This window comes from Oryzias latipes, chromosome 6 (genome assembly GCF_053564925.1).
Source record: "Oryzias latipes strain Hd-rR chromosome 6, Olatipes_Hd-rR_3.1".
In the NCBI taxonomy this organism is placed as follows: domain Eukaryota; kingdom Metazoa; phylum Chordata; class Actinopteri; order Beloniformes; family Adrianichthyidae; genus Oryzias; species Oryzias latipes.
Window position 1 is genome coordinate 10664036 of NC_136242.1, and position 21604 is coordinate 10685639.

General features: G+C 43.2%; 10 non-coding genes and 2 pseudogenes across 10 annotated transcripts; all 12 read right to left on the reverse strand.

Moving 5' to 3' along the window:
* Positions 1 to 629: 629 nt before the first annotated feature.
* LOC144992670 (U2 spliceosomal RNA) lies at positions 630 to 820 on the reverse strand. The gene has a single exon (XR_013656739.1). It is a non-coding gene; the product is annotated as a U2 spliceosomal RNA (small nuclear RNA).
* Positions 821 to 1502: 682 nt separating this feature from the next.
* LOC144992790 (U2 spliceosomal RNA) lies at positions 1503 to 1693 on the reverse strand. The gene has a single exon (XR_013656854.1). It is a non-coding gene; the product is annotated as a U2 spliceosomal RNA (small nuclear RNA).
* A 682-nt stretch (positions 1694 to 2375) lies between these two features.
* On the reverse strand, positions 2376 to 2568 carry LOC144992908 (U2 spliceosomal RNA). Its single transcript, XR_013656955.1, has one exon. It is a non-coding gene; the product is annotated as a U2 spliceosomal RNA (small nuclear RNA).
* A 5072-nt stretch (positions 2569 to 7640) lies between these two features.
* On the reverse strand, positions 7641 to 7833 carry LOC144992947 (U2 spliceosomal RNA). The gene has a single exon (XR_013656979.1). It is a non-coding gene; the product is annotated as a U2 spliceosomal RNA (small nuclear RNA).
* A 682-nt stretch (positions 7834 to 8515) lies between these two features.
* LOC144992911 (U2 spliceosomal RNA) lies at positions 8516 to 8715 on the reverse strand. Its single transcript, XR_013656958.1, has one exon. It is a non-coding gene; the product is annotated as a U2 spliceosomal RNA (small nuclear RNA).
* A 5072-nt stretch (positions 8716 to 13787) lies between these two features.
* LOC144992938 (U2 spliceosomal RNA) lies at positions 13788 to 13980 on the reverse strand. The gene has a single exon (XR_013656970.1). It is a non-coding gene; the product is annotated as a U2 spliceosomal RNA (small nuclear RNA).
* A 682-nt stretch (positions 13981 to 14662) lies between these two features.
* LOC144992671 (U2 spliceosomal RNA) lies at positions 14663 to 14853 on the reverse strand. The gene has a single exon (XR_013656740.1). It is a non-coding gene; the product is annotated as a U2 spliceosomal RNA (small nuclear RNA).
* Positions 14854 to 15531: 678 nt separating this feature from the next.
* Positions 15532 to 15722, reverse strand: LOC144992672 (U2 spliceosomal RNA). Its single transcript, XR_013656741.1, has one exon. It is a non-coding gene; the product is annotated as a U2 spliceosomal RNA (small nuclear RNA).
* A 683-nt stretch (positions 15723 to 16405) lies between these two features.
* LOC144992917 (U2 spliceosomal RNA) lies at positions 16406 to 16584 on the reverse strand (annotated as a pseudogene).
* A 3014-nt stretch (positions 16585 to 19598) lies between these two features.
* Positions 19599 to 19719, reverse strand: LOC144992934 (U2 spliceosomal RNA; annotated as a pseudogene).
* Positions 19720 to 20401: 682 nt separating this feature from the next.
* On the reverse strand, positions 20402 to 20592 carry LOC144992674 (U2 spliceosomal RNA). The gene has a single exon (XR_013656743.1). It is a non-coding gene; the product is annotated as a U2 spliceosomal RNA (small nuclear RNA).
* Positions 20593 to 21270: 678 nt separating this feature from the next.
* Positions 21271 to 21461, reverse strand: LOC144992786 (U2 spliceosomal RNA). Its single transcript, XR_013656851.1, has one exon. It is a non-coding gene; the product is annotated as a U2 spliceosomal RNA (small nuclear RNA).
* Positions 21462 to 21604: the final 143 nt, after the last annotated feature.

The window sequence follows — 21604 nt, forward strand, 5'->3', positions numbered from 1 at the left end:
CATGGACGCCTGTTAATAGGTGGGACTTGGTGACCCACCTCAAATCCCAGCTCCCCACAAAAGCTTCACATGTCCTGATGTGAATGAAAAAAGCAGCCAGTCAGTAGGAAACACTGTCTTGTATACACACCTATGTCGGTTCTAGAATGTAGGTCGTATGAATTCACAAATATCCATATTTGGATCATTTTTCACGTATACATTTAGAGACACAAATTAACCGTAGACACACAAACAGTTGAAGAAAACTTGACTCATAGGCTTTATGCTGACTGCATTCAAGTGGATTGAATTTAGCCTTCTAGGGTGTTTTGTGTCACTGATGTGGTACCTTTGAACAACAGCATTGAATGAACACAGCCCCTCCACTACATCAAAAGTTGCATGCTGACGCTGATGCAAAACCTTTAACTTGATGACTTTGAGGACCATGCCCCCTCCACTGCATCAAACGTTTGGCCGTGGATGATGTCATCCATGCCCTGCTGCAACAGCAGACTCCTTGAGAGTGCTGTGACTTGCAAACAGTGTTACAGTCTGGCAGAATTTAATTTCACCTAAACAGTCGTTTTAACATTAATCAAGCACTACCAGCTGGACTAAAAACTTTTTCTTTGTACCAATTTAAAGATGTGGGCACTGTTCCCAGAAACACTGCAATACTGGGTCAATGCATGGAGTGAATAGAGCAAGCTCCACCTTCACATCCGTTCTTCAAAAATCGGCTTAATACGTTGTCCTCCACTGGAGGACATATCAGATATTAAACTGATAAGAACAGATACTACACTTGATCTTAGCCAAAAGGCCGAGAAGCGATATCTAATCACTTCACTGCCAATGAGAGCAACTCTTGCAGCAGGACACTGGACTCATGGACGCCTGTTAATAGGTGGGACTTGGTGACCCACCTCAAATCCCAGCTCCCCACAAAAGCTTCACATGTCCTGATGTGAATGAAAAAAGCAGCCAGTCAGTAGGAAACACTGTCTTGTATACACACCTATGTCGGTTCTAGAATGTAGGTCGTATGAATTCACAAATATCCATATTTGGATCATTTTTCACGTATACATTTAGAGACACAAATTAACCGTAGACACACAAACAGTTGAAGAAAACTTGACTCATAGGCTTTATGCTGACTGCATTCAAGTGGATTGAATTTAGCCTTCTAGGGTGTTTTGTGTCACTGATGTGGTACCTTTGAACAACAGCATTGAATGAACACAGCCCCTCCACTACATCAAAAGTTGCATGCTGACGCTGATGCAAAACCTTTAACTTGATGACTTTGAGGACCATGCCCCCTCCACTGCATCAAACGTTTGGCCGTGGATGATGTCATCCATGCCCTGCTGCAACAGCAGACTCCTTGAGAGTGCTGTGACTTGCAAACAGTGTTACAGTCTGGCAGAATTTAATTTCACCTAAACAGTCGTTTTAACATTAATCAAGCACTACCAGCTGGACTAAAAACTTTTTCTTTGTACCAATTTAAAGATGTGGGCACTGTTCCCAGAAACACTGCAATACTGGGTCAATGCATGGAGTGAATAGAGCAAGCTCCACCTTCACATCCGTTCTTCAAAAATCGGCTTAATACGTTGTCCTCCACTGGAGGACATATCAGATATTAAACTGATAAGAACAGATACTACACCTGATCTTAGCCAAAAGGCCGAGAAGCGATTACTAACCACTTCACTGCCAATGAGAGCAAGTCTTGCAGCAGGACACTGGACTCATGGACGCCTGTTAATAGGTGGGACTTGGTGACCCACCTCAAATCCCAGCTCCCCACAAAAGCTTCACATGTCCTGATGTGAATGAAAAAAGCAGCCAGTCAGTAGGAAACACTGTCTTGTATACACACCTATGTCGGTTCTAGAATGTAGGTCGTATGAATTCACAAATATCCATATTTGGATCATTTTTCACGTATACATTTAGAGACACAAATTAACCGTAGACACACAAACAGTTGAAGAAAACTTGACTCATAGGCTTTATGCTGACTGCATTCAAGTGGATTGAATTTAGCCTTCTAGGGTGTTTTGTGTCACTGATGTGGTACCTTTGAACAACAGCATTGAATGAACACAGCCCCTCCACTACATCAAAAGTTGCATGCTGACGCTGATGCAAAACCTTTAACTTGATGACTTTGAGGACCATGCCCCCTCCACTGCATCAAACGTTTGGCCGTGGATGATGTCATCCATGCCCTGCTGCAACAGCAGACTCCTTGAGAGTGCTGTGACTTGCAAACAGTGTTACAGTCTGGCAGAATTTAATTTCACCTAAACAGTCGTTTTAACATTAATCAAGCACTACCAGCTGGACTAAAAACTTTTTCTTTGTACCAATTTAAAGATGTGGGCACTGTTCCCAGAAACACTGCAATACTGGGTCAATGCATGAAGTGAATAGAGCAAGCTCCACCTTCACATCCGTTCTTCAAAAATCGGCTTAATACGTTGTCCTCCACTGGAGGACATATCAGTTATTAAACTGATAAGAACAGATTTTTTTTTTTTTTTTTTTTTTTTTTTTTTTAAAAGTTTATTTAGTTATTCAGGTACAACTGCAATGGTCAGAATGTTTCTATTGCCATTAGGCAAGTTTTTCCTGAGTCTTGGAGTGAGGCACCGGTGATCCTCCAGTCATCTTCTTTTCAGCATTTTCTGGATCTTTTCAGTGTGGCGCTCAGAGGAGGTCCTCCCCTTTGTGCTCCTTTCCAGCTGCCTTTTCCGGAGAGTCAGACCGTCGCTGCTTTGACCTTTATCCTGTGGGACTCCAGCTCCTCCCATCCGAATGGGCGACAAGGCGATTCTTCTTTGTGGATGTGTTCATGGCCTGCCGCCTGCAGTCATGGCAAGGTGTACCGTTGCTGCGGCCAATCGTATCACACCCACGGGGGGGATCTGCCTGTGCTTTCTCACCAGCAAATTCCTGGAAGTCCACATGGCGTCTTTTATGGCGGCTAGGGAGAGCCATTGTAATGTAGTGCATTCAGCCTTCTGATCTGAGCATTGCCTCCTCCCATAGAGCACTAGTTGTGCTGTAAGATCTTCCTTTGCTGGCAAGTACGGGAAGCCGGAGGAGCCAGCTGTCGCCCACTGGTCTACAGCAGCACTGCACTCCCAGAACAGGTGCCTCACCGTCTCTGGCGCGCCACAACCTGGACGGGGGCAAAGAGGAATTCTGGACATGCCCCGGGAGTGCATAACAGTCCTGACCGGGAGAACCTCATGAGCCACCATCCACGACAGATCTTTCAGCCGGTTGGGAAGAAGAGGATGGTTCACCAGGTACCAGACTCTCTTTGACTCCTCTTCTCCAAATCCCCTTACTCGACACACAGGTCTTTGCTCCTGTATGGAAGAAATAAGCAGTCTGTGATTTGTCAGTGCATCCCTGTTTGATCCTTCCAAGTTGAATTTCTGAAGAAAGATTTGTATTTCTTTGTAGTTTTTGTTTAGCGTGAAAGACATTGGAATTCTCAGATCAATGTTTCCTAGACCTAACTTTTTAACATAGACTCCCATCCAAAATCTAACCAATGCAGCTGTCTTTACGCTTTTAGATTTGCCCACAATATGCTTGGTGTGCAAGCTGATATAGTGCGCTCCGAGAAAAGGGTACAGGTCCGGTACACCCTTACCCCCTTTTTCTTTTGGGCTTTTCATTATTTCTCTTTTTAGTCTTTCCCATTTGGAGTTCCACAAAAAATAGAACATTTCTCGTTCTAAGGTTCTCCTGACTCTTAGTGGTGGCATAAATACTGAGCTGATTAACAGAAATAAAGGGAGGATTACTGCTTTCAAGACCAGAACCTTCCCCTCCATTGTTAGCTTTCTTGTTGACCAAAAGCCTAGTCTTTGTCGCACTTTTGAAACTACCTCTGGCCAGTTATTTCCTCCCTCGCCTTCTTTGTCAAACCATACTCCCAAGATTTTCTGGTTATTTGAGGTCACCTGCAGAGAAAGACTCTCCGTTTCAGTATGTGTCCATGGTCCATAAAATTGGATTTTGGTCTTGTGTCTGTTCAATTTTGCTCCAGAAGCTTGACCATACCACTCGGTCAGTTCCAGTGCCCTGGTTATCGACCGGCTGTCTGCACATATAATATTGATGTCATCCATATATAAAAGGCACTTCACATCGAGGCCGCCAGTACCTGGTATGTGAAGACCTTGAATGTATCCGTCTGTCCTTAATATCTGTGCCAAGGGTTCTATGCAGAGAATATATAGTAACGCTGACAAAGGGCAACCTTGTCGCACACCAGAGTTAATGTTAACTTTCTTTGTTAAAAGACCATTCACAGCTACTTTGCTGGAGATGTTTTTGTAGAGCAATTTTATCCATCTGACAAAACGTTCCGGGAGGCCAAGTCTTGCCAACAACGCAAACAGGTACTGATGGGATACGCGATCAAAAGCTTTTTCAAAGTCCAAATTCATTATTGCCAAGCGGTTTGACCTGTCTTTAGAGAGGCTGATCAAGTCTCTTATGAGAATGAGATGGTCCGTGATTTTGCGTCCAGGTATGGCACAAACCTGATCCTGATGAACCAGGTCCTCTAGGCAAGATGTTAGTCTTGTGGCAAGGAGTTTGCTGAAAAGTTTACAATCCACATTAAGTAAGGAAATGGGTCTCCAATTCTTTAAGTCTGTCTTTTCTTTGGTTTTGTAGATTAATGTTACTATGCCGGTCCTAAAACTGTCAGGTAATTGGTCCAGGTTTTCAAATTCTGTGAACAATGTTAACATATCTGGTGCTAATAAGTCCCAAAAGGTCAAGTAGAACTCCACAGGGAGCCCATCCATCCCTGGTGATTTTCCTTTCTCAAAGGAAGTCAGACACTTGGTCAATTCTGTCACTGTTAAATCCTGGACTAACTTCTCAAAATTTGTGTTTAGACTATGGGTGTGCTCCACTTTAGTCAGAATGTCATGTAAGGCTTCTTCATTTAGCAATTTAGTGCTATATAGTTCTCTGTAATAGTCTTCAAGGGTCGTGAGTAATTCTTCTGTGGTTTGGGTTAGGGAGCCATCTCCTTTCTGGAGAGTTACCATGGTGTCAGTTTTACTGATGACTTTCTTAAAGAAAAAACGTGTACACTTTTCCCCCTCTTCTATCTCTCGTTCTCTGCTTCTAATAATGGCTCCTTTACTAACTTTCTCTGTTAATTCCATCATTTCTTTTTTTACGTCTTTAATTTCTTCATTAAAATCCATCCCTTGTTTATTTAAATTGTAGTACCTTTGTAAGCGCCTCTGGAGGTCAGTCGTGCGTCTTTTATCTTTTGCTTTTCCCTTTCTGCCTGCTGTTTTAAAGAAGCTCTGAGTTCTTTTTTTAACCATCTCCCACCAGGGAGCTCTAAAAGTATACAGGTCCTGTAGTGTTTGCCATCCCCTGTATAGTTCTTTGTATTCTTCCACAAGATCTTCCTGCTCTAAAAGTGAGCAGTTTAGTTTCCAGAGACCTTTCCCTGGTGTTACACTCAGATTTAACTCAGCTGTGCACGTCAACATGTGGTGGTCTGAAAAAAAGACTGGGGTAAGTGTGGCATTTATGGGGAGACAATCTCTGGTAAACACATAATCTATACGTGATGCTACAGAGTTGTCCCCACTGAACCAAGTGAACCCACCATCAAGCGGATGCAAAGTTTTGTAACAGTCAGTCAGCCTAAAGTCCTGAACCATACGCCGTAGTAAGTGAGATGTTTTATCCAATTTATAAAATGTCCCAGTTTTATTTCGGTCTGTCCTGCTTAGTATGCAGTTAAAGTCCCCTACCATTATAAACGGGGCTCTGCCTAACATAAAACTTTGCACATCTTCTAAAAGTTTGTATCTTGCATTCTTATCATTGTAACCATAAAGGTTCAAAACGTTCAAGTCTCTGCCCATAAATGATAAGCGTGCTAACAGGGCTCTGCCATCTCGTATAACAGTGAAACCTTTAACCGATATATAAGGGTTTTTAATCAAGATAGCCACACCGTCATTTTTGTTTTCATTTGACCCACTCCATAGCGATCTATTTGGCCACAGATCTTCCCACGTTTTATAACTACTGCAGTACGGGATGCCGCACTCTTGTAGACAAATTACATCGGACTTCACACTTTGCAGGTATGTCAGGATGCCATTGGCTCTGACTTGAGATTTTATACTTCTTACATTTATTGTCACTAGAGTAATTGTCATAAGTATGAAAAAGAAAGTTAAGGCAGGTATTGTCATGTAAGGGAGGGAGACCAGGTTAGTAATAGTCAGTTTATGTCCCATCTGTTGGGAGGAAATCTCTGTCAATGTCTTGGGCCGTCAGGACTAACGGGTTGGGTTTCTTTGAATTTTCAACTGCTGATGTATTTTCCTGATGAAAGTCAGCTTCAAGTGAGTTTAAGGGGGTCGACTGTAGATTAAAAGCCAAAAAGGAAATTTCATTGGGGGAGTCTGGTGGGAGGAACACACGTGATTCTTCACTGAAGGATTCCTTCGTAGGATCCTCAGTTCTGCCCTTCTTTTCTACTGCCAGCAGAGAGTCTGATGGCGAGACCGGAGCTGGTCTTTTAGGTTGTCCATCGTGAAGAATCCTGTGGTCATTTTTCATAGTCATGTCTTTTCTTACATTTTGTTCGATTTTACCATTGTCTTTCTCTAGTTCACTGATTGGGAGGATTTGGAGTGGCTCTTCCTCTTTGTCAGTTATCATTTGCGCAATCTCCTGCAGGTGTGCTGCATCAGGAGGTGTCTCATTAGTGAGACCTACCACAGGTGTGTCAGGTTTGCTCTTCCCAGTTTTAAGTTTATTTGCAAATGACTTAGGACAGTTTCTAAAGAGATGGTTTGTTTCACCACAGAGGTTACATTGACGGCCATTTGGGCACTCCTCATACACATGACCAGTGTGTCTACATTTACCACAGAAAGGTTTTGAACAATCTTCCACCAGATGGCCATGCTCTCCACACCTTCTGCAAAGTTTAGGTTGTCCTTGGTAGTAAACATAACCTCTATTCTCCCCCAGCACTATCAGGGATGGGAGATGTTTTAGACCCTGGAAACCTTGTGGGTCTTGTCTTAGATTGACAGGCACTCGCCAGGCACAGTTCCAAATACCGTCTACATCCCTAACCTTAACAGCTTGACCTTTTACAGAACAGTATCTGCCCAACCACACACAAATGTCTTCTGCATTAACAGTTTCATTAAACATTTTGACAATGACGGTTTTCATTGAATTGTCTGTAAGCTTTTCTACTGTGAAAAGTGCAAAATGGGATTTCATGTTTTCAAAACGAGTCCAGAATTCGCTGAGAGTAGAGCTAGTTCGAAAGCTTACATCAAAACCTTTGTTCAATGGTAAGGTCAAGATACAGTTCAGGTCTTCAGGTTTGAAACCTAGGGTTTTCTGGACCAAGTTCCTTGAAAAATCAAGCCTGGACATGTAAGTTACCTTACCTTCAATTTCCTGAAAGGTAAACCGGACGCTGTGGTGCCTCCGCATGCCTGCAGAAGCTGCTGACATTTTGGAGGCACCACAGGCGGGTGAGCTTGGCAGGAGTAATTACCTTAACTTGGATTGCTCCAGGACACCTGAACAGAAAAAGGACATTGACAGTTCAGTAGGAAAAGTAAACGTTCAATTGCGCAGCACCGATATCTCCAGTAGTTTGTACGATGGCAAGTCACAACAGACGAGCATCAACAACCGTCGGAGTGATCACAGTCTCTGTCGTTTGGCAAGATGCAAGGACAGCTCTGATAAGAACAGATACTACACTTGATCTTAGCCAAAAGGCCGAGAAGCGATAACTAACCACTTCACTGCCAATGAGAGCAACTCTTGCAGCAGGACACTGGACTCATGGACGCCTGTTAATAGGTGGGACTTGGTGACCCACCTCAAATCCCAGCTCCCCACAAAAGCTTCACATGTCCTGATGTGAATGAAAAAAGCAGCCAGTCAGTAGGAAACACTGTCTTGTATACACACCTATGTCGGTTCTAGAATGTAGGTCGTATGAATTCACAAATATCCATATTTGGATCATTTTTCACGTATACATTTAGAGACACAAATTAACCGTAGACACACAAACAGTTGAAGAAAACTTGACTCATAGGCTTTATGCTGACTGCATTCAAGTGGATTGAATTTAGCCTTCTAGGGTGTTTTGTGTCACTGATGTGGTACCTTTGAACAACAGCATTGAATGAACACAGCCCCTCCACTACATCAAAAGTTGCATGCTGACGCTGATGCAAAACCTTTAACTTGATGACTTTGAGGACCATGCCCCCTCCACTGCATCAAACGTTTGGCCGTGGATGATGTCATCCATGCCCTGCTGCAACAGCAGACTCCTTGAGAGTGCTGTGACTTGCAAACAGTGTTACAGTCTGGCAGAATTTAATTTCACCTAAACAGTCGTTTTAACATTAATCAAGCACTACCAGCTGGACTAAAAACTTTTTCTTTGTACCAATTTAAAGATGTGGGCACTGTTCCCAGAAACACTGCAATACTGGGTCAATGCATGGAGTGAATAGAGCAAGCTCCACCTTCACATCCGTTCTTCAAAAATCGGCTTAATACGTTGTCCTCCACTGGAGGACATATCAGATATTAAACTGATAAGAACAGATTTTTTTTTTTTTTTTTTTTTTTTTTTTTTTTTTTTTTAAAAGTTTATTTAGTTATTCAGGTACAACTGCAATGGTCAGAATGTTTCTATTGCCATTAGGCAAGTTTTTCCTGAGTCTTGGAGTGAGGCACCGGTGATCCTCCAGTCATCTTCTTTTCAGCATTTTCTGGATCTTTTCAGTGTGGCGCTCAGAGGAGGTCCTCCCCTTTGTGCTCCTTTCCAGCTGCCTTTTCCGGAGAGTCAGACCGTCGCTGCTTTGACCTTTATCCTGTGGGACTCCAGCTCCTCCCATCCGAATGGGCGACAAGGCGATTCTTCTTTGTGGATGTGTTCATGGCCTGCCGCCTGCAGTCATGGCAAGGTGTACCGTTGCTGCGGCCAATCGTATCACACCCACGGGGGGGATCTGCCTGTGCTTTCTCACCAGCAAATTCCTGGAAGTCCACATGGCGTCTTTTATGGCGGCTAGGGAGAGCCATTGTAATGTAGTGCATTCAGCCTTCTGATCTGAGCATTGCCTCCTCCCATAGAGCACTAGTTGTGCTGTAAGATCTTCCTTTGCTGGCAAGTACGGGAAGCCGGAGGAGCCAGCTGTCGCCCACTGGTCTACAGCAGCACTGCACTCCCAGAACAGGTGCCTCACCGTCTCTGGCGCGCCACAACCTGGACGGGGGCAAAGAGGAATTCTGGACATGCCCCGGGAGTGCATAACAGTCCTGACCGGGAGAACCTCATGAGCCACCATCCACGACAGATCTTTCAGCCGGTTGGGAAGAAGAGGATGGTTCACCAGGTACCAGACTCTCTTTGACTCCTCTTCTCCAAATCCCCTTACTCGACACACAGGTCTTTGCTCCTGTATGGAAGAAATAAGCAGTCTGTGATTTGTCAGTGCATCCCTGTTTGATCCTTCCAAGTTGAATTTCTGAAGAAAGATTTGTATTTCTTTGTAGTTTTTGTTTAGCGTGAAAGACATTGGAATTCTCAGATCAATGTTTCCTAGACCTAACTTTTTAACATAGACTCCCATCCAAAATCTAACCAATGCAGCTGTCTTTACGCTTTTAGATTTGCCCACAATATGCTTGGTGTGCAAGCTGATATAGTGCGCTCCGAGAAAAGGGTACAGGTCCGGTACACCCTTACCCCCTTTTTCTTTTGGGCTTTTCATTATTTCTCTTTTTAGTCTTTCCCATTTGGAGTTCCACAAAAAATAGAACATTTCTCGTTCTAAGGTTCTCCTGACTCTTAGTGGTGGCATAAATACTGAGCTGATTAACAGAAATAAAGGGAGGATTACTGCTTTCAAGACCAGAACCTTCCCCTCCATTGTTAGCTTTCTTGTTGACCAAAAGCCTAGTCTTTGTCGCACTTTTGAAACTACCTCTGGCCAGTTATTTCCTCCCTCGCCTTCTTTGTCAAACCATACTCCCAAGATTTTCTGGTTATTTGAGGTCACCTGCAGAGAAAGACTCTCCGTTTCAGTATGTGTCCATGGTCCATAAAATTGGATTTTGGTCTTGTGTCTGTTCAATTTTGCTCCAGAAGCTTGACCATACCACTCGGTCAGTTCCAGTGCCCTGGTTATCGACCGGCTGTCTGCACATATAATATTGATGTCATCCATATATAAAAGGCACTTCACATCGAGGCCGCCAGTACCTGGTATGTGAAGACCTTGAATGTATCCGTCTGTCCTTAATATCTGTGCCAAGGGTTCTATGCAGAGAATATATAGTAACGCTGACAAAGGGCAACCTTGTCGCACACCAGAGTTAATGTTAACTTTCTTTGTTAAAAGACCATTCACAGCTACTTTGCTGGAGATGTTTTTGTAGAGCAATTTTATCCATCTGACAAAACGTTCCGGGAGGCCAAGTCTTGCCAACAACGCAAACAGGTACTGATGGGATACGCGATCAAAAGCTTTTTCAAAGTCCAAATTCATTATTGCCAAGCGGTTTGACCTGTCTTTAGAGAGGCTGATCAAGTCTCTTATGAGAATGAGATGGTCCGTGATTTTGCGTCCAGGTATGGCACAAACCTGATCCTGATGAACCAGGTCCTCTAGGCAAGATGTTAGTCTTGTGGCAAGGAGTTTGCTGAAAAGTTTACAATCCACATTAAGTAAGGAAATGGGTCTCCAATTCTTTAAGTCTGTCTTTTCTTTGGTTTTGTAGATTAATGTTACTATGCCGGTCCTAAAACTGTCAGGTAATTGGTCCAGGTTTTCAAATTCTGTGAACAATGTTAACATATCTGGTGCTAATAAGTCCCAAAAGGTCAAGTAGAACTCCACAGGGAGCCCATCCATCCCTGGTGATTTTCCTTTCTCAAAGGAAGTCAGACACTTGGTCAATTCTGTCACTGTTAAATCCTGGACTAACTTCTCAAAATTTGTGTTTAGACTATGGGTGTGCTCCACTTTAGTCAGAATGTCATGTAAGGCTTCTTCATTTAGCAATTTAGTGCTATATAGTTCTCTGTAATAGTCTTCAAGGGTCGTGAGTAATTCTTCTGTGGTTTGGGTTAGGGAGCCATCTCCTTTCTGGAGAGTTACCATGGTGTCAGTTTTACTGATGACTTTCTTAAAGAAAAAACGTGTACACTTTTCCCCCTCTTCTATCTCTCGTTCTCTGCTTCTAATAATGGCTCCTTTACTAACTTTCTCTGTTAATTCCATCATTTCTTTTTTTACGTCTTTAATTTCTTCATTAAAATCCATCCCTTGTTTATTTAAATTGTAGTACCTTTGTAAGCGCCTCTGGAGGTCAGTCGTGCGTCTTTTATCTTTTGCTTTTCCCTTTCTGCCTGCTGTTTTAAAGAAGCTCTTAGTTCTTTTTTTAACCATCTCCCACCAGGGAGCTCTAAAAGTATACAGGTCCTGTAGTGTTTGCCATCCCCTGTATAGTTCTTTGTATTCTTCCACAAGATCTTCCTGCTCTAAAAGTGAGCAGTTTAGTTTCCAGAGACCTTTCCCTGGTGTTACACTCAGATTTAACTCAGCTGTGCACGTCAACATGTGGTGGTCTGAAAAAAAGACTGGGGTAAGTGTGGCATTTATGGGGAGACAATCTCTGGTAAACACATAATCTATACGTGATGCTACAGAGTTGTCCCCACTGAACCAAGTGAACCCACCATCAAGCGGATGCAAAGTTTTGTAACAGTCAGTCAGCCTAAAGTCCTGAACCATACGCCGTAGTAAGTGAGATGTTTTATCCAATTTATAAAATGTCCCAGTTTTATTTCGGTCTGTCCTGCTTAGTATGCAGTTAAAGTCCCCTACCATTATAAACGGGGCTCTGCCTAACATAAAACTTTGCACATCTTCTAAAAGTTTGTATCTTGCATTCTTATCATTGTAACCATAAAGGTTCAAAACGTTCAAGTCTCTGCCCATAAATGATAAGCGTGCTAACAGGGCTCTGCCATCTCGTATAACAGTGAAACCTTTAACCGATATATAAGGGTTTTTAATCAAGATAGCCACACCGTCATTTTTGTTTTCATTTGACCCACTCCATAGCGATCTATTTGGCCACAGATCTTCCCACGTTTTATAACTACTGCAGTACGGGATGCCGCACTCTTGTAGACAAATTACATCGGACTTCACACTTTGCAGGTATGTCAGGATGCCATTGGCTCTGACTTGAGATTTTATACTTCTTACATTTATTGTCACTAGAGTAATTGTCATAAGTATGAAAAAGAAAGTTAAGGCAGGTATTGTCATGTAAGGGAGGGAGACCAGGTTAGTAATAGTCAGTTTATGTCCCATCTGTTGGGAGGAAATCTCTGTCAATGTCTTGGGCCGTCAGGACTAACGGGTTGGGTTTCTTTGAATTTTCAACTGCTGATGTATTTTCCTGATGAAAGTCAGCTTCAAGTGAGTTTAAGGGGGTCGACTGTAGATTAAAAGCCAAAAAGGAAATTTCATTGGGGGAGTCTGGTGGGAGGAACACACGTGATTCTTCACTGAAGGATTCCTTCGTAGGATCCTCAGTTCTGCCCTTCTTTTCTACTGCCAGCAGAGAGTCTGATGGCGAGACCGGAGCTGGTCTTTTAGGTTGTCCATCGTGAAGAATCCTGTGGTCATTTTTCATAGTCATGTCTTTTCTTACATTTTGTTCGATTTTACCATTGTCTTTCTCTAGTTCACTGATTGGGAGGATTTGGAGTGGCTCTTCCTCTTTGTCAGTTATCATTTGCGCAATCTCCTGCAGGTGTGCTGCATCAGGAGGTGTCTCATTAGTGAGACCTACCACAGGTGTGTCAGGTTTGCTCTTCCCAGTTTTAAGTTTATTTGCAAATGACTTAGGACAGTTTCTAAAGAGATGGTTTGTTTCACCACAGAGGTTACATTGACGGCCATTTGGGCACTCCTCATACACATGACCAGTGTTTCTACATTTACCACAGAAGGGTTTTGAACAATCTTCCACCAGATGGCCATGCTCTCCACACCTTCTGCAAAGTTTAGGCTGTCCTTGGTAGTAAACATAACCTCTATTCTCCCCCAGCACTATCAGGGATGGGAGATGTTTTAGACCCTGGAAACCTTGTGGGTCTTGTCTTAGATTGACAGGCACTCGCCAGGCACAGTTCCAAATACCGTCTACATCCCTAACCTTAACAGCTTGACCTTTTACAGAACAGTATCTGCCCAACCACACACAAATGTCTTCTGCATTAACAGTTTCATTAAACATTTTGACAATGACGGTTTTCATTGAATTGTCTGTAAGCTTTTCTACTGTGAAAAGTGCAAAATGGGATTTCATGTTTTCAAAACGAGTCCAGAATTCGCTGAGAGTAGAGCTAGTTCGAAAGCTTACATCAAAACCTTTGTTCAATGGTAAGGTCAAGATACAGTTCAGGTCTTCAGGTTTGAAACCTAGGGTTTTCTGGACCAAGTTCCTTGAAAAATCAAGCCTGGACATGTAAGTTACCTTACCTTCAATTTCCTGAAAGGTAAACCGGACGCTGTGGTGCCTCCGCATGCCTGCAGAAGCTGCTGACATTTTGGAGGCACCACAGGCGGGTGAGCTTGGCAGGAGTAATTACCTTAACTTGGATTGCTCCAGGACACCTGAAGAGAAAAAGGACATTGACAGTTCAGTAGGAAAAGTAAACGTTCAATTGCGCAGCACCGATATCTCCAGTAGTTTGTACGATGGCAAGTCACAACAGACGAGCATCAACAACCGTCGGAGTGATCACAGTCTCTGTCGTTTGGCAAGATGCAAGGACAGCTCTGATAAGAACAGATACTACACTTGATCTTAGCCAAAAGGCCGAGAAGCGATAACTAATCACTTCACTGCCAATGAGAGCAACTCTTGCAGCAGGACACTGGACTCATGGACGCCTGTTAATAGGTGGGACTTGGTGACCCACCTCAAATCCCAGCTCCCCACAAAAGCTTCACATGTCCTGATGTGAATGAAAAAAGCAGCCAGTCAGTAGGAAACACTGTCTTGTATACACACCTATGTCGGTTCTAGAATGTAGGTCGTATGAATTCACAAATATCCATATTTGGATCATTTTTCACGTATACATTTAGAGACACAAATTAACCGTAGACACACAAACAGTTGAAGAAAACTTGACTCATAGGCTTTATGCTGACTGCATTCAAGTGGATTGAATTTAGCCTTCTAGGGTGTTTTGTGTCACTGATGTGGTACCTTTGAACAACAGCATTGAATGAACACAGCCCCTCCACTACATCAAAAGTTGCATGCTGACGCTGATGCAAAACCTTTAACTTGATGACTTTGAGGACCATGCCCCCTCCACTGCATCAAACGTTTGGCCGTGGATGATGTCATCCATGCCCTGCTGCAACAGCAGACTCCTTGAGAGTGCTGTGACTTGCAAACAGTGTTACAGTCTGGCAGAATTTAATTTCACCTAAACAGTCGTTTTAACATTAATCAAGCACTACCAGCTGGACTAAAAACTTTTTCTTTGTACCAATTTAAAGATGTGGGCACTGTTCCCAGAAACACTGCAATACTGGGTCAATGCATGGAGTGAATAGAGCAAGCTCCACCTTCACATCCGTTCTTCAAAAATCGGCTTAATACGTTGTCCTCCACTGGAGGACATATCAGATATTAAACTGATAAGAACAGATACTACACTTGATCTTAGCCAAAAGGCCGAGAAGCGATAACCACTTCACTGCCAATGAGAGCAACTCTTGCAGCAGGACACTGGACTCATGGACGCCTGTTAATAGGTGGGACTTGGTGACCCACCTCAAATCCCAGCTCCCCACAAAAGCTTCACATGTCCTGATGTGAATGAAAAAAGCAGCCAGTCAGTAGGAAACACTGTCTTGTATACACACCTATGTCGGTTCTAGAATGTAGGTCGTATGAATTCACAAATATCCATATTTGGATCATTTTTCACGTATACATTTAGAGACACAAATTAACCGTAGACACACAAACAGTTGAAGAAAACTTGACTCATAGGCTTTATGCTGACTGCATTCAAGTGGATTGAATTTAGCCTTCTAGGGTGTTTTGTGTCACTGATGTGGTACCTTTGAACAACAGCATTGAATGAACACAGCCCCTCCACTACATCAAAAGTTGCATGCTGACGCTGATGCAAAACCTTTAACTTGATGACTTTGAGGACCATGCCCCCTCCACTGCATCAAACGTTTGGCCGTGGATGATGTCATCCATGCCCTGCTGCAACAGCAGACTCCTTGAGAGTGCTGTGACTTGCAAACAGTGTTACAGTCTGGCAGAATTTAATTTCACCTAAACAGTCGTTTTAACATTAATCAAGCACTACCAGCTGGACTAAAAACTTTTTCTTTGTACCAATTTAAAGATGTGGGCACTGTTCCCAGAAACACTGCAATACTGGGTCAATGCATGGAGTGAATAGAGCAAGCTCCACCTTCACATCCGTTCTTCAAAAATCGGCTTAATACGTTGTCCTCCACTGGAGGACATATCAGATATTAAACTGATAAGAACAGATACTACACTTGATCTTAGCCAAAAGGCCGAGAAGCGATAACTAACCACTTCACTGCCAATGAGAGCAACTCTTGCAGCAGGACACTGGACTCATGGACGCCTGTTAATAGGTGGGACTTGGTGACCCACCTCAAATCCCAGCTCCCCACAAAAGCTTCACATGTCCTGATGTGAATGAAAAAAGCAGCCAGTCAGTAGGAAACACTGTCTTGTATACACACCTATGTCGGTTCTAGAATGTAGGTCGTATGAATTCACAAATATCCATATTTGGATCATTTTTCACGTATACATTTAGAGACACAAATTAACCGTAGACACACAAACAGTTGAAGAAAACTTGACTCATAGGCTTTATGCTGACTGCATTCAAGTGGATTGAATTTAGCCTTCTAGGGTGTTTTGTGTCACTGATGTGGTACCTTTGAACAACAGCATTGAATGAACACAGCCCCTCCACTACATCAATAGTTGCATGCTGACGCTGATGCAAAACCTTTAACTTGATGACTTTGAGGACCATGCCCCCTCCACTGCATCAAACGTTTGGCCGTGGATGATGTCATCCATGCCCTGCTCCAACAAGCAGACTCCTTGAGAGTGCTGTGACTTGCAAACAGTGTTACAGTCTGGCAGAATTTAATTTCACCTAAACAGTCGTTTTAACATTAATCAAGCACTACCAGCTGGACTAAAAACTTTTTCTTTGTACCAATTTAAAGATGTGGGCACTGTTCCCAGAAACACTGCAATACTGGGTTAATGCATGGAGTGAATAGAGCAAGCTCCACCTTCACATCCGTTCTTCAAAAATCGGCTTAATACGTTGTCCTTAACTGGAGGACATATCAGATATTAAACTGATAAGAACAGATTTTTTTTTTTTTTTTTAAAGTTTATTTAGTTATTCAGGTACAACTGCAATGGTCAGAATGTTTCTATTGCCATTAGGCAAGTTTTTCCTGAGTCTTGGAGTGAGGCACCGGTGATCCTCCAGTCATCTTCTTTTCAGCATTTTCTGGATCTTTTCAGTGTGGCGCTCAGAGGAGGTCCTCCCCTTTGTGCTCCTTTCCAGCTGCCTTTTCCGGAGAGTCAGACCGTCGCTGCTTTGACCTTTATCCTGTGGGACTCCAGCTCCTCCCATCCGAATGGGCGACAAGGCGATTCTTCTTTGTGGATGTGTTCATGGCCTGCCGCCTGCAGTCATGGCAAGGTGTACCGTTGCTGCGGCCAATCGAATCACACCCACGGGGGGGATCTGCCTGTGCTTTCTCACCAGCAAATTCCTGGAAGTCCACATGGCGTCTTTTATGGCGGCTAGGGAGAGCCATTGTAATGTAGTGCATTCAGCGTTCTGATCTGAGCATTGCCTCCTCCCATAGAGCACTAGTTGTGCTGTAAGATCTTCCTTTGCTGGCAAGTACGGGAAGCCGGAGGAGCCAGCTGTCGCCCACTGGTCTACAGCAGCACTGCACTCCCAGAACAGGTGCCTCACCGTCTCTGGCGCGCCACAACCTGGACGGGGGCAAAGAGGAATTCTGGACATGCCCCGGGAGTGCATAACAGTCCTGACCGGGAGAACCTCATGAGCCACCATCCACGACAGATCTTTCAGCCGGTTGGGAAGAAGAGGATGGTTCACCAGGTACCAGACTCTCTTTGACTCCTCTTCTCCAAATCCCCTTACTCGACACACAGGTCTTTGCTCCTGTATGGAAGAAATAAGCAGTCTGTGATTTGTCAGTGCATCCCTGTTTGATCCTTCCAAGTGGAATTTCTGAAGAAAGATTTGTATTTCTTTGTAGTTTTTGTTTAGCGTGAAAGACATTGGAATTCTCAGATCAATGTTTCCTAGACCTAACTTTTTAACATAGACTCCCATCCAAAATCTAACCAATGCAGCTGTCTTTACGCTTTTAGATTTGCCCACAATATGCTTGGTGTGCAAGCTGATATAGTGCGCTCCGAGAAAAGGGTACAGGTCCGGTACACCCTTACCCCCTTTTTCTTTTGGGCTTTTCATTATTTCTCTTTTTAGTCTTTCCCATTTGGAGTTCCACAAAAAATAGAACATTTCTCGTTCTAAGGTTCTCCTGACTCTTAGTGGTGGCATAAATACTGAGCTGATTAACAGAAATAAAGGGAGGATTACTGCTTTCAAGACCAGAACCTTCCCCTCCATTGTTAGCTTTCTTGTTGACCAAAAGCCTAGTCTTTGTCGCACTTTTGAAACTACCTCTGGCCAGTTATTTCCTCCCTCGCCTTCTTTGTCAAACCATACTCCCAAGATTTTCTGGTTATTTGAGGTCACCTGCAGAGAAAGACTCTCCGTTTCAGTATGTGTCCATGGTCCATAAAATTGGATTTTGGTCTTGTGTCTGTTCAATTTTGCTCCAGAAGCTTGACCATACCACTCGGTCAGTTCCAGTGCCCTGGTTATCGACCGGCTGTCTGCACATATAATATTGATGTCATCCATATATAAAAGGCACTTCACATCGAGGCCGCCAGTACCTGGTATGTGAAGACCTTGAATGTATCCGTCTGTCCTTAATATCTGTGCCAAGGGTTCTATGCAGAGAATATATAGTAACGCTGACAAAGGGCAACCTTGTCGCACACCAGAGTTAATGTTAACTTTCTTTGTTAAAAGACCATTCACAGCTACTTTGCTGGAGATGTTTTTGTAGAGCAATTTTATCCATCTGACAAAACGTTCCGGGAGGCCAAGTCTTGCCAACAACGCAAACAGGTACTGATGGGATACGCGATCAAAAGCTTTTTCAAAGTCCAAATTCATTATTGCCAAGCGGTTTGACCTGTCTTTAGAGAGGCTGATCAAGTCTCTTATGAGAATGAGATGGTCCGTGATTTTGCGTCCAGGTATGGCACAAACCTGATCCTGATGAACCAGGTCCTCTAGGCAAGATGTTAGTCTTGTGGCAAGGAGTTTGCTGAAAAGTTTACAATCCACATTAAGTAAGGAAATGGGTCTCCAATTCTTTAAGTCTGTCTTTTCTTTGGTTTTGTAGATTAATGTTACTATGCCGGTCCTAAAACTGTCAGGTAATTGGTCCAGGTTTTCAAATTCTGTGAACAATGTTAACATATCTGGTGCTAATAAGTCCCAAAAGGTCAAGTAGAACTCCACAGGGAGCCCATCCATCCCTGGTGATTTTCCTTTCTCAAAGGAAGTCAGACACTTGGTCAGTTCTGTCACTGTTAAATCCTGGACTAACTTCTCAAAATTTGTGTTTAGACAATGGGTGTGCTCCACTTTAGTCAGAATGTCATGTAAGGCTTCTTCATTTAGCAATTTAGTGCTATATAGTTCTCTGTAATAGTCTTCAAGGGTCGTGAGTAATTCTTCTGTGGTTTGGGTTAGGGAGCCATCTCCTTTCTGGAGAGTTACCATGGTGTCAGTTTTACTGATGACTTTCTTAAAGAAAAAACGTGTACACTTTTCCCCCTCTTCTATCTCTCGTTCTCTGCTTCTAATAATGGCTCCTTTACTAACTTTCTCTGTTAATTCCATCATTTCTTTTTTTACGTCTTTAATTTCTTCATTAAAATCCATCCCTTGTTTATTTAAATTGTAGTACCTTTGTAAGCGCCTCTGGAGGTCAGTCGTGCGTCTTTTATCTTTTGCTTTTCCCTTTCTGCCTGCTGTTTTAAAGAAGCTCTGAGTTCTTTTTTTAACCATCTCCCACCAGGGAGCTCTAAAAGTATACAGGTCCTGTAGTGTTTGCCATCCCCTGTATAGTTCTTTGTATTCTTCCACAAGATCTTCCTGCTCTAAAAGTGAGCAGTTTAGTTTACAGAGACCTTTCCCTGGTGTTACACTCAGATTTAACTCAGCTGTGCACGTCAACATGTGGTGGTCTGAAAAAAAGACTGGGGTAAGTGTGGCATTTATGGGGAGACAATCTCTGGTAAACACATAATCTATACGTGATGCTACAGAGTTGTCCCCACTGAACCAAGTGATAAGAACAGATACTACACTTGATCTTAGCCAAAAGGCCGAGAAGCGATAACTAACCACTTCACTGCCAATGAGAGCAACTCTTGCAGCAGGACACTGGACTCATGGACGCCTGTTAATAGGTGGGACTTGGTGACCCACCTCAAATCCCAGCTCCCCACAAAAGCTTCACATGTCCTGATGTGAATGAAAAAAGCAGCCAGTCAGTAGGAAACACTGTCTTGTATACACACCTATGTCGGTTCTAGAATGTAGGTCGTATGAATTCACAAATATCCATATTTGGATCATTTTTCACGTATACATTTAGAGACACAAATTAACCGTAGACACACAAACAGTTGAAGAAAACTTGACTCATAGGCTTTATGCTGACTGCATTCAAGTGGATTGAATTTAGCCTTCTAGGGTGTTTTGTGTCACTGATGTGGTACCTTTGAACAACAGCATTGAATGAACACAGCCCCTCCACTACATCAAAAGTTGCATGCTGACGCTGATGCAAAACCTTTAACTTGATGACTTTGAGGACCATGCCCCCTCCACTGCATCAAACGTTTGGCCGTGGATGATGTCATCCATGCCCTGCTGCAACAGCAGACTCCTTGAGAGTGCTGTGACTTGCAAACAGTGTTACAGTCTGGCAGAATTTAATTTCACCTAAACAGTCGTTTTAACATTAATCAAGCACTACCAGCTGGACTAAAAACTTTTTCTTTGTACCAATTTAAAGATGTGGGCACTGTTCCCAGAAACACTGCAATACTGGGTCAATGCATGGAGTGAATAGAGCAAGCTCCACCTTCACATCCGTTCTTCAAAAATCGGCTTAATACGTTGTCCTCCACTGGAGGACATATCAGATATTAAACTGATAAGAACAGATACTACACTTGATCTTAGCCAAAAGGCCGAGAAGCGATAACCACTTCACTGCCAATGAGAGCAACTCTTGCAGCAGGACACTGGACTCATGGACGCCTGTTAATAGGTGGGACTTGGTGACCCACCTCAAATCCCAGCTCCCCACAAAAGCTTCACATGTCCTGATGTGAATGAAAAAAGCAGCCAGTCAGTAGGAAACACTGTCTTGTATACACACCTATGTCGGTTCTAGAATGTAGGTCGTATGAATTCACAAATATCCATATTTGGATCATTTTTCACGTATACATTTAGAGACACAAATTAACCGTAGACACACAAACAGTTGAAGAAAACTTGACTCATAGGCTTTATGCTGACTGCATTCAAGTGGATTGAATTTAGCCTTCTAGGGTGTTTTGTGTCACTGATGTGGTACCTTTGAACAACAGCATTGAATGAACACAGCCCCTCCACTACATCAAAAGTTGCATGCTGACGCTGATGCAAAACCTTTAACTTGATGACTTTGAGGACCATGCCCCCTCCACTGCATCAAACGTTTGGCCGTGGATGATGTCATCCATGCCCTGCTGCAACAGCAGACTCCTTGAGAGTGCTGTGACTTGCAAACAGTGTTACAGTCTGGCAGAATTTAATTTCACCTAAACAGTCGTTTTAACATTAATCAAGCACTACCAGCTGGACTAAAAACTTTTTCTTTGTACCAATTTAAAGATGTGGGCACTGTTCCCAGAAACACTGCAATACTGGGTCAATGCATGGAGTGAATAGAGCAAGCTCCTCCTTCACATCCGTTCTTCAAAAATCGGCTTAATACGTTGTCCTCCACTGGAGGACATATCAGATATTAAACTGATAAGAACAGATACTAAACTTGATCTTAGCCAAAAGGCCGAGAAGCGATAACTAACCACTTCACTGCCAATGAGAGCAAGTCTTGCAGCAGGACACTGGACTCATGGACGCCTGTTAATAGGTGGGACTTGGTGACCCACCTCAAATCCCAGCTCCCCACAAAAGCTTCACATGTCCTGATGTGAATGAAAA